Source organism: Martes martes (assembly GCF_963455335.1).
Source record: "Martes martes genome assembly, chromosome: 4".
Lineage (NCBI taxonomy): Eukaryota > Metazoa > Chordata > Mammalia > Carnivora > Mustelidae > Martes > Martes martes.
The window spans coordinates 2,832,146-2,848,504 of NC_137891.1; the positions used below are offsets into that span (position 1 = coordinate 2,832,146).

Sequence of the window (16,359 nt, forward strand, 5' to 3'; positions counted from 1 at the left end):
CCTCTGGCCCACAGAGCCAAGTAGAATCAGCTTTTGTTACCCTGACACTCTGGGTGATCTTCGAATACCCCCTCCGTGATCAAGATTAACGGTAACCCGTACAGTAAAGCTATCGTTAAGCAATAACCCTCGTTGAGGGTATGTGCGCCAAGCACAAGGGATGTGGTGTGACTTGCGAGCCCAAAGCTGCAGGAGATGGGCTGGCTTTCTGGCCCACTTCTCAACAAGTCCAAGCAGGTCTGGTGAGGAGACGCGTGGAAGAGCACACGCAGGCGAGGCTCTGCTTGACCACCCGCTGCTAGCCGAGTACTCAGCCAAGCACTCTGCTGTTTTACAAGAATGGCTCATTCTCTCCCTACGACAACCCAATGTTACGGAGATTCTCTATAAACTCTATTAACAGATGAGCAATGACGTCATACAACCTGCTCGGTGTGGGATCCTGGTGAGGAGTTGAACTTGAACCTGGGTCGGCTCCATCGTTCATGGACTCCTGAACCTGAGCTCTTAGGCACCACGGGGTATGCTCAGGGGATAAGGTGGGTCTCTGTTGCACAATGTCCTGCTCATTACCTACGTCTACCTTTTCTCCTCTTTGTACTGTTTGCATCACTTTTTCCTCTCACCCTTTCCAGATTTTCTGCTTTCATTAGGCAGAAGAATCATCAAAGCTGCCCTCAAGAACATCAGTTCTGAATGCGCCGTGGCAAGGGCGAGCTAACCCCATGTATCAGTGACCTATGGCTGTGTAACAATGCCCAAGTCTAGAGGCTTAAAACCACAGGTGTTTTATTTGCTCATGAGTCTCTGGCCGGCCAGTCTGGGCTGGTCCGCCTGGGTCTCTGGTGTCCCCAGCAGGCTAAATACTTGGCTGGGGCGGGTGGTCAAGCACAGCCTTGCCCTCGTGTCAGCCAGGGTCCCCAGACCTGCTTGGACTGGTTGAGAAGGGGACAAGAAAGCCATCCCATCTGCAGCTTTGGGCTCACAACTCACACCACATCCCTTGTGGCGCATTTTCTTGGTCAAAGCAAGTTACAAGAGCCACCCACCTTCACCGGGTGAATGACTAGATTCCATGGCTTGTGGGGGGCAGTGCCAACAAGTTGGTGGCCGTTCCTAGTCTGCCAAAGCGCCCCCGCTGCCTCACGAAGATCTCCTCACTGTAATCCCCTTTGTGCCTCCACTCCCTTCCCGACTCCCACTCCCTTCTTGTACTTTAAATAAGTGTCTTACTTCCCATCACCCAAAGCTGCGGTCACTCACTCCACAAGTATCTCATTATGCGCCAGGGACCCACGGGTGAACAAGTCCCTGCTTTAGTGAGCCTCACGTTCTGAGAGAGGGACACACAATCAAGGAATAGACAAACGCCCAGTGTAGGGCCCAGGAGGACAATAGCCGCTCTGGAGAACAACGGAGCGGGAGTCGGGGGCTGGGGGGTGTGTGCGAGAGCGCGGAGGGCGGTGGGTTCCTGTTACGCACAGGGAGGTCAGCTGGCGGCGAGGGAGGGGACAGGGAAGCCTGAAGGACGTGGGGGCGCGAGAGGCTCCACGCAGCAGCGGGAGGAGAATTCCAGGTGCAGGAAACACTGGGGACCAGGGCCCCGGGGCTCACAGAGACACACACGTCCTGCGAACTCTGACGCGGTTAAAAAGACCCACGAACAACATGACATTTCGTCAGAGAACGACAGAAACGCGCACGTAGAACTCCCGCGGGCGGACTGTGCTATTTCACCTGCCTCCGCCGTCCTGGCGTCAGCGACAGCGGCTGCGACCGGAGAGCCGGGCCCTCGCGGCCGGGGAGCCCCCCTGCGCCGCACCGCGCGCCTGACCTGCGCCCCGGCTCGCCCTGGGCATCGAAGCGAGAATGGAAGCCGGCCTGCTTCTGGTTTCGGTTCCAACCGCAAGGTCGTCTTTTTTTTTTTTTTTTTTAAAGAGCACAAATCAGTGCGACTTCCTGCTTGAACCCGCTGCAGGCTCCCCCTGCCCGGAGACCGAACCCGGCCCCAGGGATGCCCGAAGGGGAACCCGGCGCGCGTTTCCCCTCCCCTCCGTGTCCTCGCCCGGCTCGGCGGCCCTGGGCTGCGGGCTCCCCAGCCCCGGGCCGTCCTCCGACCAGCGCGCGGGCCCCCTCCGGCCCCCCCCCCCCGCCGCCCCCCACAGCCCGCTTCGGGCCGTCTTCCAGGCCGATCCAAGCGCGGCCCAGCGCTGGGGCCGATGTCCCCAAACACCCCCGAGCCTCGCTTTCCTTGTGCGCGGGCGGGCCCGGGGCGCCTCACTCCTCGGCGTGGGCGGGAAGCCTGGCGAGGACCCCCGCGAGGACTCCGGCCAGGGCCCGGCCCACAGCGGGCCGCGACCGCGCGGGTTCGGGCCCTGGGGCCGGGCTGCAGGGCGGCCGGCGAGGGAGGCCCCGCCAAGGGGCCGCGTCCGCGCTGTGGGGGCAGGGCAGGGGGGGAGGGTTTCCCCGAGGTGGGCCCGACCCCGCCCGCCCAGAGTGCCGCCGGTGGGCCGCCCCCCGCCGAGGCTTCCCGGGACCGGCCGCCACGCCCGCGCGCAGTCCCCGAAAGCCCAGCGCCGCGGTCCTGCGCGGTCTCGGCAGCCGGGCGCCGTGGCGTTCTGGGCATGCGCGGACCGCCGAGCGCATGCCCGGTCCTCCGGAGAGGCGGAAGCTCGGCGCGGGGACGCGGCCGGGCGCGCGCCGTGCCGGCGTCGCGCGCCTCAGCTGGTCGCCGCGCACGCGCGGCCCGCGCCGACGCAGCACGGCCCCGAGGGCGCAAGCCCGCCGCTGCCGCCGCCACCACCGCCACCGCCGTCGCCGCCGCCGCCGCCGCCGGGCCGGGACCGCTGTGCGCCCGCGGCGTGAGGCGTGGGAGGGGGCGCCGCCCGTGCGTCCGCCGCGCCGCCTCGCAGTGTCTGCCCTCGCCTCCCGGCGCCAGCGCGGTCCGAGTGAGTGCGGGGCCGGGGCCGGGGCGGGGGCCGGGGCGCGGGCGGGCGGGCCGCCTCCCGGCGCTGGGGCTTGGCGGGGCCGCGGCCGGCGGGCGGAGGGCCGAGCGGCGCCGAGCAGCCGGCCCGGGCGGCGGATGCGGCGGAGACGGGCCCCTCCCGCGCGCGGCTCGGGAGGCCGAGGACGTGGGGAGGCCGAGGGAGGGGCCCGGGCGGTCGGCGCTGTGGGGAGGGCCGGGGTGCGGGCGGGCCGGGGGCGCGGGCGGACGGGGCTGTGGGGAGCCCGGCGGCCCCGGGGAGGCCGGGGACGGGGACGGCGAGGGGGCGGGTTCCGGGAGGACGGCGAGGGTGGAGGCCGGCCTGAGGGGAGGCCGGGGCCCGGGTAAACGGGGGGACGAGGGGACCGGAGGAGGCCCGGGGGGCGCGGGGAGGGCGGTGCGTTCGGGGCGTCGGAGAGGCGGGGGCTCGAGGCCGGGGCGCGCGGGGGGCCGGGGCTTGGGGGGGCCGGCCGCCGCCTCGGGAGCGGGCCGATTGCCTCAAAAACAAAAGGGGGGAGAGAGGGGGGAGGAGGTGGAGGGAGATCCTTGGGGACCCCGGGGATCGCCCGGACCCGGGATGCGGACTCCCTGGCCCTCGGGCAGGCGAGCGCGAGCCTCGAACCCGGGACCGGGCCGGGCGCTTCCCCGCTGCGGGCGCTCAACTCACTGGGCCCGGGGCTGTCCGGCGGCCGCCGCGGGGACCTCGTGGACTCATTGTGCCTCCAAGTTTCCGCTCCTGCCGACCAGCCCCCGGCCCCGCTGCCGGCTTCGGCGCGGGGACGACCCGCTGTTCCCGGTCTCGGGCTCCTTTCTTCCCCCGGGGACGGTGTGCGTGCGTGTGTGTGTGCGTGTGCGCGCGTGTGACTTGCTTTTATTTAACTGCGGGATCTCGCTTAGTGCACTGAGGGCAAGAAGACATTTCTTTTGAGTCGTTTCAACAGTGTGTCGCTTTGGCACGGCCCGCCTGCAGCTGGGGTCCGGCCGGGAGCCCGGGATAATAGTGACACTGTAGTGGCCGGGAACGGGGACAGGCGCCCTCGCTGCGGGCGCGTGAGAGTTTAGGGGTCCGCAGGCCAGACGACCCTCGCCGGGATCTTACCTGGAACGTCAACGCTGTCATGGTTGTGGAAATGGGCCGTTACTGCTCGAAATGAAATGCAGAGCGCCCCCCCCCCCAAGTGATTTGTAAAACGGGCCATGAGGAGTGTGTGAGCGCTGGTCAGGTGTGTGTCTCTGGGAACCCGGACGGCGGCCAAGTGATTGGAAGGTACATTAGGAGTTAGCATTCACCTTGCTTTTGTCGGGGTACAGTGTAGGTAATTTTTTCATGCAGCTGCCCTTGGGAGATCATTTTTAACATCCTGCTAAAATTTATACCCAAGAAACTTTTAAAGTTTGTGTTCTGGGTTCTTTTTTTTTTTTTAATTTTATTTATTTATTTGACACAGAGAGAGAGATCACAAGTAGGCAGAGAGGCAGGCAGAGAGAAGGAAGCAGGCTCCCCGCTGAGCAGAGAGCCCGATGCGGGGCTCGATCCCAGGACTCTGGGATCATGACCTGAGCTGACACAGAGGCCCAACCCACTGAGCTACCCAGGCGCCCTTGTCAGGTGTCTTTAGGAGTACACTGCTTTATATGTGGCTGTTCTTGGAGGGGAGGTACTAACTTGGCCTACCGCTAGCGTCTTTAATACGTTACTGTACTAAATGTTGTAGAAGCGGCAAGATCAACTATGCCTAATTCTCTGAGTTGTATCTTTCCGGTGATTATCAGATAATCCAACTTAATAGTGAAAATTGGGAAGAGATTGTTTGAAATTCCTTGCTCTTGCTTAAAGGGTCCCATAACCCACCTGACACTTGAGTATATGCACTCACTAGAAGGACCTGCACGTTGTTCAGAGGCGCTGACGCATCGGGAAGCAAGTCCTTGGATAAATAAAGCATTGAATGCAAAACGTAGTATTTAAGGTTGGGGCGGTCTGCTGAAGGAGAGTTGTGTTAGACTGTGTTAGATTAGGAGTGAGGCTCCGTGAGGGTGATGGTATTGGGGTGTCCGGGGAGACCCGAAGTTAGGAGCTGCAGTGAGGATCGTTAAAACACTTCTAACTAACGTCCTTTCTGTAGTGCTCCACGCCCATGGCTGGAAATGACGACTTGATGTCCCAATTCTTAAAATTGGGTTCTTCAGCAAATCACAGAACTTTTCTCACTAGGAAGTTGGAGAAGTTGTCTCAATAACAGAATTGTGTTGTTAAAGGTATCCCCTTTATTTTTATTTTTTATTTTTTTAAATATTTTATTTATTTATTTGACAGAGATCACAAGTAGGCAGAGAGGCAAGTAGAGAGAGAGGAGGAAGCAGGCTCCCTGTGGAGCAGAGAGCCCGATGTGGGGCTTGATCCCAGGACCCTGGGATCATGACCTGAGCTGAAGGCAGAGGCTTTAACCCACTGAGCCACCCAGGCGCCCCAAGGTATCCCCTTTAAAAAAAATACTGATTAGTTCCCACAGAAAAAATTACAGTATATTCTGTGTACTGTATATACACTATAGTGTAGTAAAGAATAGTTTTGAAAATGACTAGTCTTTACTGGTTGTTAGTTTTGAGTTAGAGAAGTAGGATCTTAGTTCACCTCTCTATAAAGATTATATGGAAACCTGTTTTTTTGTATTTTTAAGTGTCTTAGTTTTGAGAAAATAATTGTCTTAAGGGTGACATAACCAAAGATGAGATTCAGAGTCTTAATGTGTAAGTCTTTAACTTTTGAAATTGAACATTGTCAGTTTAGTTTTCAGGTAAAATCTTGTTTTAAATTTCAATATAATTAAAAGTTAAATTACTTTTGTCATTTGTGAAATGAGTTTTTTTGGCTTATAAATGAGTAAAATTTAGTTTCTGTAGTAGTTTCTTTTGCCTTAAAGTTCTAGCTTAAGAACATATTTTCATTACTGTATCTCCTTACTAAAAATCTCTTAAGTAGCAAAATACTGCTTTGGGGGTCTTTGAGAATTTTTACTGATGCCTATATAAGTTATTTAAAATGCAAATTTTAAAAACTTGAGCCAAGTAAATGACCTTATTTGAGCCAGTAGTAATAAATTCCAGGAAGTTTGTGAATGCAGTAAGCATTCAAATATGAAATTGCATCTGTGTCCTTAGAACGATCCTTGGTGGAAAAGGATGAGAGTGGTTCCAGCTCCTGTTTGGGCATACCTGTGTTCCTCTGCCCCAGCCGGCTACATTAGGAAGTTGTTTTTTACGTCTCTGCTGAAAACCATGTTTAGTAGTGGATTATTTGAACCGTTGATGCCTTTTCTCTTTACTAAGATTTTGGCAAGGCTTCCCCCCACCCCCCCTTCATTTCATGACTACCAAAAGGCAACTTCGTGTAGGAGAAAAGAAATTTCTATCTACCACTTTCTGGCATTAATTTCTAGGAATTGTGCCAAATCTTACCATTCAGAACTGCATAAATAAATGTGTTTCTGATAATAAAATAGCAGAAGAACCCCCTCTCTTCCTGTCTATAACAGGTGTTCGCTGTTTTTGCTAGGCTCTGTCATGGAAATAAAATTCAGATAGGCATATCTTTCAGGATAGATGGGATTTTTAGCAAATGCTGTTAATTATGGTCTGATTTGCCAAAAACAGATGAAATGGTTTTTAGAGGAAAGTATGAAATAGATGTTTTTGCATGAGCGGCACTATTGCCACTTTTTAGCAGTTGAATGCCTCCAAGGAGGAATCTAGTAGCATTACCTCAAAGTTTCCTTATTTGTCAGGACCTGAAGCTGTTTCCTTGCGAACTTTGTATTTAATTAAAGTAATCCTGCTTAGATCTTACTGATGTACATTGCTACTTACTGTAAACTCACTTTTCAGAACAAGAAAAGTGACTAAAGTTATACATGGGAATGTTACCCACTGATGGGGAAGAGATGTAATGTTACCCCGTACCGTTGTGGGTACTGTGTGTTGTCGGTAGGAGTTCCTACCTTTTTCCTGATGAATTAAATCCGGGAGATGAAATGTGCCAGACCTGAGCTGAGTGCTCTCACTGAGTGCTCTCTGTTCCTCATGAAAACCATTGAGTTGCGCTATTTCTGTCCTCATTTTATAGATGAAACACTGGCCGTTTGTGGAGTTAGAGGAGCCTTCCCTTGGGGACAGGCTTGGCCCACAAGGGACAGATCCTGGTTGGCCAGACCCGCTGAACTTTCTGTGCAGCTTCTAGGACTAGGCAGGGCTGGGGATGCAGTCGTCTCACTGATCTTCTGAAGGGGGAGTGAGTTGCGTGCAAGCGTAATTACTGTGTCGGGGAAAGTTTAAATTACTATATTTTCTGTTTGAGTCTGACACTTTCATATCATGAAGCTATGATGTGGCCGACGTGGTGTAGGTAAACACTTTAATGGACATACCAAAATTGTTTAATTATTTTAAATTAACTCAAATTGTTAAATAAAAATATGTAATGCATAGGGCGGTGGTCGATGCTTTTTATTGTTAAAGGTTGTGCTGTAGTGCCTCTACATCTAGAGTTGTTTCGTTAGTGACTTTTTCTGGGGGTGGGATGTCGGTGTTTAGGAATACAGTTTCATGGGAAGCATGAGGGAAAAGTAAATTGTACATTTATCATTCAGGTTTAATCCCCTTGTAGTACATCCTAGAATTTATGATCTCTAACACATTGTTGCTCTGTAAATGTTTCTGAAATGAATGTGCTCATTCTCCGATTTAGAATTTTCCATCGTGCTTTTAAGACTTGACCTACTCTGTACTCCTTTGTCTGGGGCCAGTGGACCAAAACCAAGGCTCAGAAGAACCTAAAAAGTTGAATCTTTGGCTGTCTGTGCCTAGGATCTCCTTTCTGCCTCCATATACTATCTTGAAAGTCGTGCCATCTGGCGCTTTGGATTCTGCTGTGAATGGTCGGTGCTTATGGGGTCTACTTGTGACCAAAGCACCATGTGTTTGTCTTTGATGGACGGGAGAGGGAGCTGAAATGATTTTATGCATTCCGTATTTGTGTCTTGAGCCGGGGGAAAAAACATTTCTCTGTCCCTTTACAGTTCTCAAATGTTTTTTTTCTAGAAACTGATTTTGTAGGAGTTGGTCCTGTGTTCGTTAGGACTCATTCTGTGTTCTGAAGACATAGGAAGTTGCTCAGGGCGGCGCAATATGAGTGGGATTCACGCAGGATCCTTGATGACTGGTCTGGGAGCTGTAATGTGTCTCTTACTAATCAGTTGGATTCATCGCGTACTTTATAAGGGTTTTACATTCTGCCCTGAAACCATCTTTAGAAATGCAGCTTCCTAACACTGTCAGTTCCGCAGCACGCCAGACTTCCGGTGCCGGGCCTGGAGCCTTTCACTGCTACGTTGTTGTTCAGAGGAACGTTTTGAGCGACAGGTCACTTAACTTTCACTCACGCAGGAAAAGTCAGTATTTGGGTAAAAAAAAAGGAGTCATTTGTTCTTCCTCATCACTTCCCCCTTAGTTTTGCTTGTTGTGAAGGGAAGCCCACGCACACACACACCTGGTAAACCCATGACCTGGTTGTTCGCAGCGGCTCATGAAGTTTGATTGCGTCACGGTCACTTGAACTGGTTAGAAACCGTGCCCCTCCTGCGACCTCCTGAACCAGACTCTGGGGCTGGGGCCCCGCAGGCGGTGTTGGCTTGCTGTGCAGAGCTTTTGTGGCACGCCAGTCCTGTCCGGGAGCTGCTGCTACAGACTGTTGCGGCGAGAGACAGGAGGTAGCCGGCGGGACTCGGTGGTGAATGGCAGAGGTAGCGGTAGGTGGCTTCTGACCACTTCGATTTGCTAATGAGACTGCCTTCGCCTCAGGACTCCCGAGTGTGGTTTTTAGGATTTGTAAGTCTTGGGAAGACCTCACAACTAATTTCTTTGAGGGATTTTGAATGTTTTATGCTGAGGTCATTTAATTCTTTTGAATCTTGGTTTGGATTTTAAGTAAGTAACTTTGCATTGAAATAGCAGTTTGTGTGGCCCCAGACTTGAGGTTTTTGGCAAACAGCAGGAGACTGTGTACGTGTGGGTGCTCAGGGCACGAGTTTGCTTGGTGGTTTTGTTTTGGTGCCGAGAGATTGGCTCGCTTACGCTGGAGTCAGGAGGATCTCCAAGCCTTGGGGTGACTGCTAAAGCACTTCTGTGTGAATCGATTCTAGCCCTAGCATGAAAGTCATATCCAAATTTAATACATACTGTTTTGCCTTTGTCCTTTATTTTTTCCCTAAGACCAGAGCTAGATGAAAGTGTTCAAAGACAGGGTTGGTGATGTGCCTGCTCTCTCCTGTGTCTGCTGCAGCGTTGGACGCACCTGTAGGCACACAGAGGATTGTGAGCTTGGGGACACGGACTCTGTCATTCCGTGCATATCCGCGGGGCCTTGGTGGCTTCCTCCCACCGCCACAGTGGGTTGGCCCTCATGATTGGTTTAGGATTGAAGAGGAGTCTGTGCTCCTGCCGAGGGGGTCTTGTGGTCTTTAAGTACATGAAGGTTGCTGCTAAGGCAGAGAAGAAGAATTAGGGATGGACCCAGTTGGCTTGACTGTGCCTGATTGCGGCCCAGAGCACAAAGGCTGTTCCCATGTCCCTGCTCTGGTCCGCATCAGACTTGGGTTAGTGGTGCGGCTCCGTGATGGAGAAGATAAAGGGAAGGAGCTGGTGGGAAACAGTGATCTGGAACAACTTCTTTCATCTTATATGGGTCAGGTGAAGTTAGAGTTTATAGTCCGTTGTAGACTGTGACCCCATTCCACGTACGTCAGAGCGGGGGGCCTGGAGCAGCGCTCAGGGGCTGCCTCTTCTGTTGTCCCTCTCTGATGACTGCTTCGGCCCCTCCGGTCTCGCGACGGTCTCCCCGCCCCGCCCCTTTTGGTGGTTTCTGTTGCGTTGCTGCCTTGTGGTTTTAAATAGCCTTTTCCTGGTTACAGTGAGGTTGCACATCTTTTTATACATTTACTGGCCATTCGGGTTCCCTGTTTTTGCGAAGTGCCCATATTTTCCTATTAGGTTATTTTTAAATTGATTTGTAGACTTTATATATTCAGGACACACATTCTTTGTTGGTCATGTATTTTGCTGCTGTCTCTTCCCACTTTGTCATATGCAGTTTCACTGACTCAGTGTTTTTTGTTGTTTTTTTTTTTTGATGAATAGAAGTTTTTAAGTTTAATTAGTGGCATTTATGGGTCTTTTCCTTTGTATGCTTTTTGTGTCTTTCCCTGCCCTGAGGTTATGAACTCATTCCTCATTTATTAAGTGCTTTTATACTTCTGCTTTTAACCTTTAACTTTCTAGTTCTCTCAGAATTGGTGTGGGTGTAGAATCTGAAGATGGGATCCAGCTTCGTGAACATGTGGACATCCCGCCGTCCCGACACCGCTTATTGAAAAGGGCATCTTCCCCTCAACTCTGCGCAGTGGCCCCTTTCTTGTAAACGAACGGTCCGTGTGTATGTGCATCTTGGACTCTCTTGGATTCCACTGGTACTGCCCAGTTTAAGCTGCCTCCGTTATTTCCGTTTTATCCCGAGTCCTGCGGTGGAACTCTTCCCTTGGATCCTCTGTAGGCACACCTCCACTGTCCTTGACCCTTTGCGGATCTGTGTCTATTTTAGAATCACTTGCTAACTTCCAAAAAATTTCTTCCTGATGTTGCTTGGGATGACATCGAATGGGATCAGAGTGTGGAGAGTCATTCCTCATTTCCACTTCCTACGTGGACTCCTATGTGAACACAGGCTTTGATTTCTCTCGGGAATGGTTGGGTCGGGCACTGAATCAGCTGGGTCACGTGGGAGGTGTGTGTTTGGCTTTTTAAGAAAGTGTCAAACCCTTGGCCACCTGGGTGGCTCAGTCGACTGGTTAAGCGTCTGCCTTTGGCTCAGGTCATGATCTCAGGTCCTGGAATTGAGCCCCGCATTGGGCTCTCTGCTCAGTGGGAAGCCTGCTTCTCCTTCTCCCACTCCCCCTGCTTGCGTTCCTTCCCTGTCTCTCTCTCTCTCTCAAATAAATGAATAAAGTCATTAAAAAAAAAAAGTAAGTGTCAGACTCTGTTCTAGACTGGCTGAACCATTTTACACCCACCCCAGGCTCCTGTGAGAGCTCTCGTCACTCTGATCATTAGCACCGTTGGGCATGCTTAGTCTTTTAGCTCTGTGGCGGTTCTGGTAGGTGTGCAGTGGCCTTCCGGTGTGGTTTTACTTGTCTCCCAGATGCCTGATAATGTTGAGTATCTTCCCGGATGTTGCTTTGCAGCCGTGTATTCTTTGGTGTTCAAATATTTTGCCTATTAAATTTTTTTTCCTTATTGGTGGGTTCTTTATGTATTCTGGAGACAAGTCTTTATCAGATGTGTGCTGTGCTTTTCTCTCGTGCTGTGGCTTGTTTTTGCATTCTCTTTCTCTTTTAAAGATTTTATTTATTTATTTGAGATGGTGAGAGAGAGCAGGAGTGGGGGTTGGGGAGGGGCACAGGCAGAGGGAGAAGCAGACTCCCCACTGAGCAGGGAGCCTGATGGGGGACTCGACCCCAGGACCCTGACTGAGATCATGACCTGAGCTGAAGATAGACGTTCACCCGACTGAGCCACCCAGGTGGCCCTCTCTCTTTTTTAAAAAAATTTAGAGAGATTGCATGTGGGGTTGGGGAGGGGCAGAGGGGGAGAGAGAGTGTGTCCCAACCAGACTCCACGCTGAACATGGAGTCCCATGTGGGGATTGATCCCACGACCCTGAGATCATGACCTGAGCCAAAACCAAGAGTTGGGCGCTCAACCGACTGTGCCACCCAGGCCTCCCGTGTTTTGCATTCTCTTAACGGGGTCTTGAAGAGCAAAAGTTATACATTTTGATGGTGGCTCATCAGTTTGTTGTTTTATGGACTGCTTTTTTTTTTTAAAGTTTATTTTTTTTAAGATTGGTTTTATTTGAGAGAGAAAGGGAGAGCACAAGCAGAGGAGCAGAGGCAGAGAGAGAAGCAGGCTCCCCACTGACCAGGGAGCGTGACTCGGGGCTCTATCCCCAGACCCTGAGATCATGACCTGAGCCGAAGATAGACACTTAACTGACTGAGCCACCCAGGCGCCCCTGGACTGTGCTTTTTTGGTGTCATAGTTAAGAAATCATTGCCTTAAAAAAAAAAAAAAATCATTGCCTAATCCTAGGTCACAAAGGTTTTTTCCTATGTTTCCCTCTGTCTCCATCTAGAAAAGTTTCAGGTTTCACATTTAGGTCTGTGATTTATTTTGAGATACTTTTTTTTTAATGGTGTGAGATATTATTTGTATGATTCTTTTTTTTTTTTAAGATTTTATTTATTTATCAGGTAGAGATCACAAGTAGGCAGAGAGGCAGGCAGAGAGAGAGGGGGAAGCAGGCTCACCGCTGAGCAGAGAGCCCGATTCGGGGCTTGATCCCAGGACCCTGAGATCATGACCCGAGCCGAAGGCAGAGGCTTTAACCCCTGGAGCCACCCAGGCGCCCCATTTGTAGGATTCTTAATTTAATTCTGATTATTTGTACGACTCTTTTGAGGCATAGAACAAAGATGTAGCTCCTCCCAGAGAGCTTTTTTTTTTTTTTTTTTTTTCTTTTTTTGCTTCATCCAGTTTGGGAATCACCTTAAAGCAAGGTTAAGGCATGAGGTTTTGGACCACCCAATGCTATCATTTTACTGGAGAGATGATTCGCCTCTGGTTTCTCTTATCTGGAGCTTTGTAGCCTTTAGGGTCCTGCTTGTCGAGGTAGGGTTTTTAGTTAGACACCCTGAGGAACCCAGCTTTTGATTCCTATTCCTCTTTCCCCGCATGGTTGTAAAAATGAAAGTTGAAAACTTTCAGAATTGGCAAATGACTTCAGGACAAAGGTGGTTTCTGTGCTTGTTGATCTCTTTGGGTTCCTGATTTCACTTTAATTTTGGCTTGGTATTTCCTTATTATCTTGTCAGTTTCTGGTTGATTTTAAGATTTTTAAAAGTACTCTGTCCATCTTTTTTAGTCTTTTTCAGGGGAAGGATTGGGCCTGATAACATAGCCTGTAGTTAAGGAGCCAGAGGAAATTCTTTTCCATTTCACTCCAGTGTTTAGAGTCTAGACTGGGATCTGTGTCTCCTGTAGTCGCTGTTAGCCATGTGTGGCTCTTTAAATCAGAATTAAATAAAATTAAAAGTTCTGTTTGACAGTCACACTAGCCCCACTTCGGGTGCTCAGCATGCAGGTGTGGCTAGTGGCTACCGCGTTGGGCAGGGCAGAGATGGGACGTTGTCTTCATTGGGGAGTGTTCTGTTTCAAGGTGCTGGCCGGACTCTTGAGAACCTCATCAGGGATTTGCAACGGTGCGTGCGTCCGCTTTGGAGAACCACCAATCCAGGTGTCCGCGATGCTTCAAGACTCTTTCTGGAGTCTGCCTAGAGCTGGAATATCTAGACAGGTGATTGAGCCTCTTTGATAGGCTCATCGTGGAGCCTGTCCATAAGGTGAGGTGTGGGTTCTCACACTGGTATAGGCGGCATCATGGGGGGCTGGGCGCACTGTAGAAAACCACTAAGTGCTGATCTGCCTAGTGCTTACTTGGGGTGTCTGTTTCATTTTTGTTTTGTTTATGAAGAGTAGCATTAACTAAAAATTATCAAAATCAAATAATGAGTCAGAAATTAAGTTTTACCCTTAGCTAAAGTCTCAGGTATTCGTAATTGAAGTTGTCAGGGTATTGTAGTTTTGTAGAGAGGCAGGTCTTTCTAACAAAGAGCATCTTAGCTAGGAAAACAGAAGGTGGAGGTTGGAATATTGGTGCCTTCAGTCCTGTGGCATCTGATACTGTCTGTAGCTCTTCAGTCTGGCATCTGCCATCTTCGAGGCTCCAGGCGCTGGCACTGCGTGGGGTCGTGTGCACATACGCTGGCACAGTTGACCCTTGACCAGTGCAGGCTGCCAGACCCCCCCATAGGTGAAAATCCACAGTTAACACATATTTTTTATGTGTATTATATACTGTATTATAAAAAAGTAAGTTAGAGAAAAGAGGATGTTAAGAAAATCACGAGAAAATACATTTACTATGTGGCATGTATTGAAAAAATCTGTGTGTGAGCGGACCTGGTTGATGGAGAGCTGGCAGTATTAAACAGCTGTCTTGTGCCTGGGGTCGTGCTAAGCTCCTGGGGCAAGACAGGAGGGGAGTGATGCACTCACTGTGCAGTGTGGTGTCCCCAGCGGTAGTGGTCACAGAGCAGAGTGCTCTGAGGACCTGGAGGGCATGTCCCAGGTCACGGTCAAGCCCCGAGATCAGCACACTGTCTCTCTTCAAGGTCAAATAGTAAACATTTCAGGCTTTGTAGGCCACATAGGGCCTGCCATTTTTTTTTTTTTTGTTTTTTAAACAACTCTTTAAAAAGGTAAAAGCCTTTATCAGCCCAGGAACCATACAAAAACTGGCTGTGGACCTCCACAGGTCTGGCTGTGTGCAGGCATCTGGAGAAATTGAATGGTAGGTGGGAAGCAGGCTGGGCCTTGTGGAGGACATGCCCCCTGTAAAAGTGCAGAGGTGTGAGAGCTGGGGTGTGTGGGACTGAAAGTTTTTACCAGTGTTTAGGAGTACAGAACGGGTTGGGTCAAGCGGGAGGGGGGTTGATACTGTTGGCAGATCAGAGCGGCGTGTGGTTGACTCTAACAGGAGCAGATTCGTGTGGCAGGAGGGCGGCTGCGTCAGGACCAGAGTGGGTCAGGGAGGTGTTGCAGTAATGCACTTCGGAAGGGGAGAAACCTGACCCTTGTCACTGAGGGAACGGCTGCCTGGTGTCTGTCGCCCAGCTAGTAAAGTGATGGGCAAAGTTCAGATGGTCCAGCTGAACAGCCTGTGTTCCTTTAATTACACAGTTACGTTGTACGCACGAGTGAAGAAGGTCTCACTTAAGGGCGTGACTGAGGAGCTGGAGAGAGGGTGACCGGGGCCTGTTTCTCAGTCCGTCTCCAGGCTCTGACCAGGGAAATGAAGAGGCAGAGCTGAGGGAGGGGGTGTGTGGAGCACTTCCAGGATGGTTCCCAGATTTCTCCCGTGGTGGGAAGACCATGAAGATCTTTCTGTTAAGTGCTTGCTGATCAGACTGTTGCTTAAGGAGGAAATGCTCTCTCCTAGGTCCATGAGCCCCAGAAATGGTAAGCAGAACTGTGTGTGCGCACGAGTTATTTTCTTGGGGTAGGAATGCTTGGGCTTTCGTCCCATTATCAAAGTGAGCCCAACCCCAAGGGGGGGCACTCCTTGTTATTAGACTGTAGACACCTGACACTCTGCACAGGTGTGAGCTGTAAGGGAAGGCTAAGCATCCAAATCACAAGACTTTCACTTAAAATGTAACACATCCCAGACCGCTACATGGAACAGACCCGTGAAGCTGTTGCCGAAGCCCGACTGTCCCAACCGAACGCTACCAGCCGGCAGTGGAGATGTCTCCCCTGGCCTCCCCTGCCCTCCAGGATACCCAGCAAGGCCCAGTGTTGGTACACAGAAGGCCAGCCAGCTGTTTGGGACTCTGATTGGCCTGGGTTTCAACACTGCAGTTGTGCACTAGAGGAAGCTACAGTTCATAAACTGTCAGGCGTATCTTGACAGTCCCGTGGCTGTGAGAGATGGACCAGGGTCACTTTTAGTCGGCTGTGTCAGTTCCAAAAAGGAGTGTAGTTTTTCTGTCCGCTCAGAAGCGTGTTGCTGGTTCATAGTTGTAAGACAGGACCTAGCGCACACTGTCACAGTTGACTCTTTGGACAAGTGCAGGAGGAGCCTGGCAGATGGCGGCTCCCGCTTGCACCAGGCAGATTAGTGTGCTGTTCTGGAGTCCGGAGCGGGTTGGTTCATGTCTGACATCAGCATTATGTGTAACATAGGAATTGTAGCAGTCCCCGCAGAGAGCTGCTGGTTTTGGTGATACATGGCTGCCCTGTACAAGATGACTCTTAGAGGGGAGCGTTTAGAAATGGGTTTATGTCTGAGAAAGTTTCCTTTTCCTCTTGAGAACAACTGTGACCTCCATTAAGGGCCAAGTGTCATGAGTGGCAAAGATATAAGAAGTGATGGAATTCAGTGATGGTGTAGACATTAGAAGTGAAAAACCCTGGGCTGTGTAAGATACTACCCTTAAGATTTCAGGCTGGGGATAATTGTGATTCCAGTGTTGGCGAAACGTTTGGAATCTCCTTGTCTGTGTCATGGCAGAGAAAGCTTTGCTTTTTGCTTTGGAAAAAATATAGTAGTTGTGTTCTAAGGACTTGACTTGGTAACAGAGGTAGCAGGAGTAACAGTTTAAATGCTGGTTGTCTACGTAGGAATGTTTGATGGGTCACGACTAAGC

The 16,359-nt window shown here is 51.1% G+C and overlaps 1 protein-coding gene across 4 annotated transcripts in view; it reads left to right on the forward strand.

Moving 5' to 3' along the window:
- The first annotated feature begins 2,753 nt into the window (after positions 1-2,753).
- Positions 2,754-16,359, forward strand: part of PTK2 (protein tyrosine kinase 2) — a 248,074-nt gene continuing 234,468 nt past the window's right edge. For 3 of the 4 annotated variants that reach the window (XM_080801823.1, XM_080801827.1, XM_080801828.1), the window contains exon 1: positions 2,754-2,948. The gene's annotated coding sequence lies outside the window, so the exon portion shown is untranslated. The remainder of the gene's footprint in view (positions 2,949-16,359) is intronic. The other variant, XM_080801826.1, reaches the window with a different exon arrangement.